The following is a 6,000-nucleotide window of genomic DNA, read 5'->3' as shown; positions in this document are numbered from 1 at the left end:
CTATACTGTCATTAATGCCCAGAATTACATCAGTGGGAGATCTTTAGACAGCGGTTTCAGGATTTGAAAGAAAAGACCAAGAGACAACTCGCAGGTGAGCATTTTCATAGCAGGGCTTAGAAGGTAACAATTTGCCCATGCCTGCTCACCTTAAGACCCAATTTGACATGCCATTTGACATGCAAACATTAGAACCTATTGCCCGCAACGGCACCATTTGAATTGGTGCAGCACCGATTCCCAAAAAGCTGTTTCTGCACTACTTTTAGCAACTTTGGGGACGATTTCAATAGACCTCTGTGCAGGAAACACAGTCTGTCAAATCGCCCCCAAACTTGCACTGACAAGCGGGTTTGAAATTGTGCAAGTTCAGCTGAATTTGCACAACCCGCCCTCAGCATAAATGAGGGCTTAGGCTCAGTTCACACAGAGTTCAGCTTGTAAAAGGACAGTGTGAACGGTGAGTTATGAATTATTTACCAAAAGTATTTACTATCAGCGAGGTTTGCTGAAAACTTTTAAAGCCGGGGGAATTGGACAAAATCTACCTTTATAGTGGGGTTCCCCCTCACACTGTAAGGGTTAAATGCTAGTTATGTCTTTGCAGTAGACTACAGAGAGTATCCCTACTCTGGAGCGCCTCCCTTGTTGGGAAGTTCATCGGTGGCATCGCATACAACGCAAGGCTACTAGCTATGCATTGTACGTGGAAGAGAAGAAAGGTGTGTGTGCACCAGAAGGACGTTCTGGAGTGAGTGAGAAATATATCGCACCTTGTTCATGCACCATTAGACCTTATTAGCGGTGCAAGGGGAGAAGGGGGTGGTTTGTCTCATCCCTGTGAACTGATACATACTGCTTGAAAAACAACAGACTTACGACTGAATCACCAGATGAAAAAAGAAGAATGAAAGCCTTAAAAATAAAACTAATACAGGCATCAAATCTCAGAATTGGTAAGCTGTAATAAATGGAAGGTTTTCTTTTGGGTTTAATACTGCTTTAAGCAAGTGTGAACTGTGTCGTAAAGTGAACCTGGCTGAGAAAAACAAGGCATGAACAGGGCTTAACTGTAACGCATCTGTTTTAAAAGAACTTCTGAGAAGGCCCTGTCATAAGTGGTCAAGTTGTAAATGGTTTAAAGAACATACATCTGTAAGATAGGGGTAGTTACCCATTTTGACCTTTAACTGAAATACACAAATTAAAGTTGAATTCATTTTTTATATTATCCTAAAATAATGAAGTAAGCTTCCCAAAAAGTGGCTACACTAGCAGAGGATTCTGCCCAGACACCAAACATGCCTATACTTCAAGGTCCATATGGCAAAAGACACATTAGACCTCCTAGGAGGAGGAAGACATATACTTGGTATCTAATAAAACGCAATTTCACCTGATAAGCCAAATGCTGTTTTTTAGATTGTGAGACCTTTGCAAAAAAATTGATTTTTGTAAGATCTTACCGTAAAATCCTTTTCTCTTAAGCTCATTGACAGACGTAGTCTTCTCGATTCTCAAGAGCTGGGTTATGTTGTCTCCGCAGGAGTAGGACTAGGCAGAAAGACAAAACGTTCTGGCTCCACCTTAGGGGCAGTCCCTGAGGGTATATCCTCCCTCTCTCTGCTACAGGGAATCAGTTCTGTTCTAAAGCAGTAACAGAGAATTTAACCCAACCCAACTCAATGATAGAGGGGCGGGTACTACGTCTGTCAATGAGCTTAAGAGAAAAGGATTTTACGGTAAGATCTTACAAAAATCCATTTTTCTCTATCGCTCATTGACAGACGTAGTCTTCTTGATTCTCAAGAGCTGGGACATCCAGAAGCAGTGCCACAAATGAGGGGTGGGATTGACAAAATCAAATCCAATCTAAAAGGCCCAACCGGTGCCAAACTAGAAGTTTTAAAGGCTCATTATAAACAAAGAATGAGACTCAAATAAAAATTCCAACGGAAAAAACCCTCGAGGTAGACCACTGGTCTCCTCAAATGACGGCCTGCAAAACCTTGCGGCCAAACGAGGCATCAGACGATGCCATTACATCAACTTTATAATGTTTTGTAAAGGTATGCACCGACGACCAGGTAGCCGCCTTGCACACCTGGACCACTGACGCCTGATGGCGAAAGGCCCATGACGCACTAAGTGCCCGAGTGGAGTGCGCCTTAACAGGGAACGGGGGCTCCCGACCCCTAATAGAATAAGCCTGTACTACCGTCTGTCTGATCCATCTGGAAATGGTCGCGGCAGATGCAGGCAACCCCTTTTTGGGTCCATCTGGGATCACAAAAAGTGAATCCGTCTTGCGAAACGAGTCTGTCGTTTTCAAGTATACCCTGATCGCCCGGACCACATCCAAGGAGTGTAAAGCAAACTCCCGAGGATGACTGGGCTTAGGACACAGGGAAGGTAACACAATTTCTTCATTCAGATGAAATTCTGAAACCACTTTTGGTAGGAAGGATGGATTCGGACGAAGAACCACCTTATCTCTATGAACCACCAGATCTGGTGAACGACAAGATAATGCGGCCAGTTCTGACACCCTGCGTGCAGAAGTAATAGCCACCAAGAAGGCCACCTTCTGGGACAACGTAGGTAGAGGAATCTCCCTAATATCTTCAAAGGGAGGTTTCTGAAGAACCGACAACACTAAATTAAGATCCCAGGGGGGTAACGGCGCGTGCACTGGCGGAGCCAGATGTCGCACCCCCTGGATGAAATTCCGCACCAAGGAATGAGTAGCCAAAGGCTTCTGAAAGAAGATAGCTAATGCTGAGACCTGACCCTTGATAGTACTCAAGGCCAGTTTCTGCTCAACCCCTTGTTGCAGAAAAGCTAATATTCGACTAATCGAATAAGACCGAGGACGGAACCCCAAAGGTTCACACCATGCAATGTAGGACTTCCATGTGCGATGATAAATCTTTCTGGAAGTCGCTTTCCTTGCTTCAACTAGAGTAGGAATAACTGAAGCTGACAAACCTTTGTCCTTCAGCACCTGGGTCTCAATAGCCAGGCCGTTAAAGCCAGCGATCGTAAAGCAGGATGTAAGATCGGTCCCTGAGACAGTAGGTCCTCCCTGAGAGGAAGTCTCCACGGGACGTCCGCCACCAGTCTGACCACGTCGGCGTACCAAGCTCGACGAGGCCAGTCCGGAGCTACCAGAATTACTGGAATTCCTTCCTCCTCTATCCTGCGAAGAAGTCTTGGCAGTAACGCGAGAGGAGGGAAGGCATACATTAGCTGGTATTGCCCCCACGGGGCGATCAGTGCGTCTGCGGTTTCTGCTAGAGGATCGCGGGAGCGAGCCACGAATCTCTGAACTTTCCTGTTGAATCGTGATGCCAACAGATCCACATCCGGGGTGCCCCACCGTAGGCACAACTGGTGGAAAACGTCTGGATGGAGGGACCATTCCCCCTGATCCAGAGTCTGACGGCTGAGATAATCTGCCTGCCAATTCTCCACCCCCGGAATGAACACCGCAGAGATTGCTGGAACAAATCGTTCCGCCCAGCGAAGAATGTAAGCCACTTCTTTGGCCGCTCGGACACTCTTGGTGCCCCCCTGGTGATTGACATAAGCCACGGCCGTGGCATTGTCCGACTGGATCCGAACCGGGCTGCCCTGGAGCTGCTCGGTCCAGTGAATCAGACAAAGTCTGATCGCTCTCAGTTCCAATACATTTATCGGTAACCTGGATTCTTCCGGGGACCAAAGTCCCTGGACAGATAACTGACCGAGAATTCCTCCCCATCCGGATAGACTGGCATCCGTGGTCACTATCGTCCAATATATTGGTAGAAATGACTTTCCCTGGCTGAGCATCGGAGACCGAAGCCACCAGACCAGAGACTCTCTGGTCTGTTTGCTCAATCGGATCTGATTGTCCAGGGATTCCGGATTCCGATTCCATCTGAGAAGAATCTCTTGCTGAAGAATTCGGGTATGGGACTGGGCAAATGGGACTGCTTCGAACGAAGCCACCATCAACCCCAGAACCCTCATGCAAGTCCGAAGGGAAGACCAGCTGTTGGACAGTAACAACTGGACTGCTGATTGAATCTTTCGGAGTTTCCCTACCGGAAGAAAAACTCTTGTCCTGACTGTGTCTAGAATTAGACCCAGATATTCGAGCCTCTGGGTGGGAACCAGAAATGACTTTTGCTGGTTCACCAGCCACCCGAATTCCTGTAAAGAAATCATAGTAATTTCTATGTTTTGTAGCAAGGTCTGAGGAGACTCTGCATGAAGCAGAAGATCGTCTAGGTAACCAAGGATCGATATGCCTCTTTGGCGCAGAAGTGCCAACATTGGGGCCAACACCTTCGTGAAGACCCGCGGAGCCGTGGCGAGACCGAAAGGTAACGCCACAAACTGATAGTGGTTCTCTTCTACGGAAAAGCGTAGAAACCGCTGATGTCCTGCGAAAATGGGAATGTGAAGATATGCGTCCTTGATGTCTATGGACGCTAGGACATCCCCTGGATGCAGGAAGGCTGCTACTGTGCGAATGGACTCCATTCTGAATCTTCTTATGTTGACAAAAGAATTGAGTGCCCTTAAGTCCAGGATTGGACGCACTTTGCCCTCTTTCCTGGGTATTGTAAATAGGTTTGAATAAAACCCTTGAAAACGTTCTGTCCAAGGAACGTGGACTACCACTCCTTGTTGTAGTAAATCTGTGACTGCTCTCCGCAGATCTTCTAAACGATCCGGGGATAGTCGGATATTGGAAGGGAAGAATCGCGCCGGTGGGAGAGATCGAAACTCGATCTTGTACCCTGACCTTATGACTTCGCAAACCCATCTGTCCGGGATTCTGGAAAGCCATGGATCCGGGAACCGGCGAAGACGTCCCCCCACCCCAGTTATGGGTGGGGGCGCACCTTCAGGCTTTGGACGGTTTATCTTCATGTCTGGAGGGGGCGGGCTTTTGCTTGCCCGACCAACGACCCCTGACGCCTCCTGCAGGAGCTTTGGAGGACTTAATTTTTTCACCCGCGGGACGAAAAAACCTCTTGTGAGCAGAAAAAGAAGGCCCTCGTCTTTGACGAGTTCCTTTACCTTTAAAATTTTGCGGTAAAAAGGTGCTCTTTCCACCCGTGAGATCCTTAATGATCTCATCTAAGTTGGCTCCAAATAGACGCTCTCCTAAAAAGGGGATATTAGCCAATGCTTTTTTGGAACCTTGGTCGGCTAACCAACCTTTTAGCCACAGTGTACGCCTGAGAACCACTACTGAGACGGATGCTCGCGCCAATAATGGAGTGGCGTCTAACGCCGCATCACACACAAACTGTAACCCCTGTATCATTTGTTCCAACAAATCTGATACCGCCTGAGGGACCTCTCCTAAGTCCCGGCGTAACCACTTGGTCCCTTCAGTTACAGCCTGCGAAACCAGACCAATAGCTATTATAGGTCTGAAAGCTGATCCAATCAAGGAAAACATGGTGCGAGACATAGCTTCTATCTTGCGATCCACTGGATCTTTAAAAGACGGAGCGTCTTCTAGAGGAATAACCGTGGCTTTATTCAATCTAGCAATTGGTGAATCCACCACAGGTGGTTCTGTCCATTTCTTAATGAGGGTTTCCTCAAACGGATAACGCCTGTTAATGCGTTTAGAAATAGTAAAAGTGCGTTTTGGCAGACGCCATTCTTCTTCGATTGGATTGCCAAAACATTTGGGCAATGGAAAAACCTTCGCCACTTTGATGCGTTTTTTAGTCCCAAAAGGGATTTCAGTTTCAGCCATTTCCGATGGAATACCCTGTAACCTTAAGGTTTCTTGAACAGATACAATGAGTGCGTTTACCAACGCTTCCTCTCGGGCTATGGCTGATGCCGAAACATCCTCCTCGCTGTCTGAAGAGACAGGACCCGAGACACCAATCCCAGATGAAGTACCTGCAACTGCAGAAATAGGCTCAGAGTCTGAATCCGAGGTTTCAGATAATAAGGGGTTAGGCGGGGGTCGCTTTCTTGCGC

General features: G+C 47.4%; 1 protein-coding gene across 1 annotated transcript in view; it reads right to left on the bottom strand.

Moving 5' to 3' along the window:
- NCOR1 (nuclear receptor corepressor 1) overlaps positions 1-6,000 on the bottom strand; it is a 310,428-nt gene that overhangs the window by 223,874 nt on the left and 80,554 nt on the right. The gene's annotated exons all lie outside the window — the stretch shown is intronic.

This window comes from Pelophylax lessonae, assembly GCF_965119305.1.
Source record: "Pelophylax lessonae genome assembly, chromosome: 2".
Classification (NCBI taxonomy): Eukaryota; Metazoa; Chordata; class Amphibia; order Anura; family Ranidae; genus Pelophylax; species Pelophylax lessonae.
Note: the sequence above shows the minus strand (reverse complement) of the source record. Positions and strands in the feature narration are given on the sequence as shown.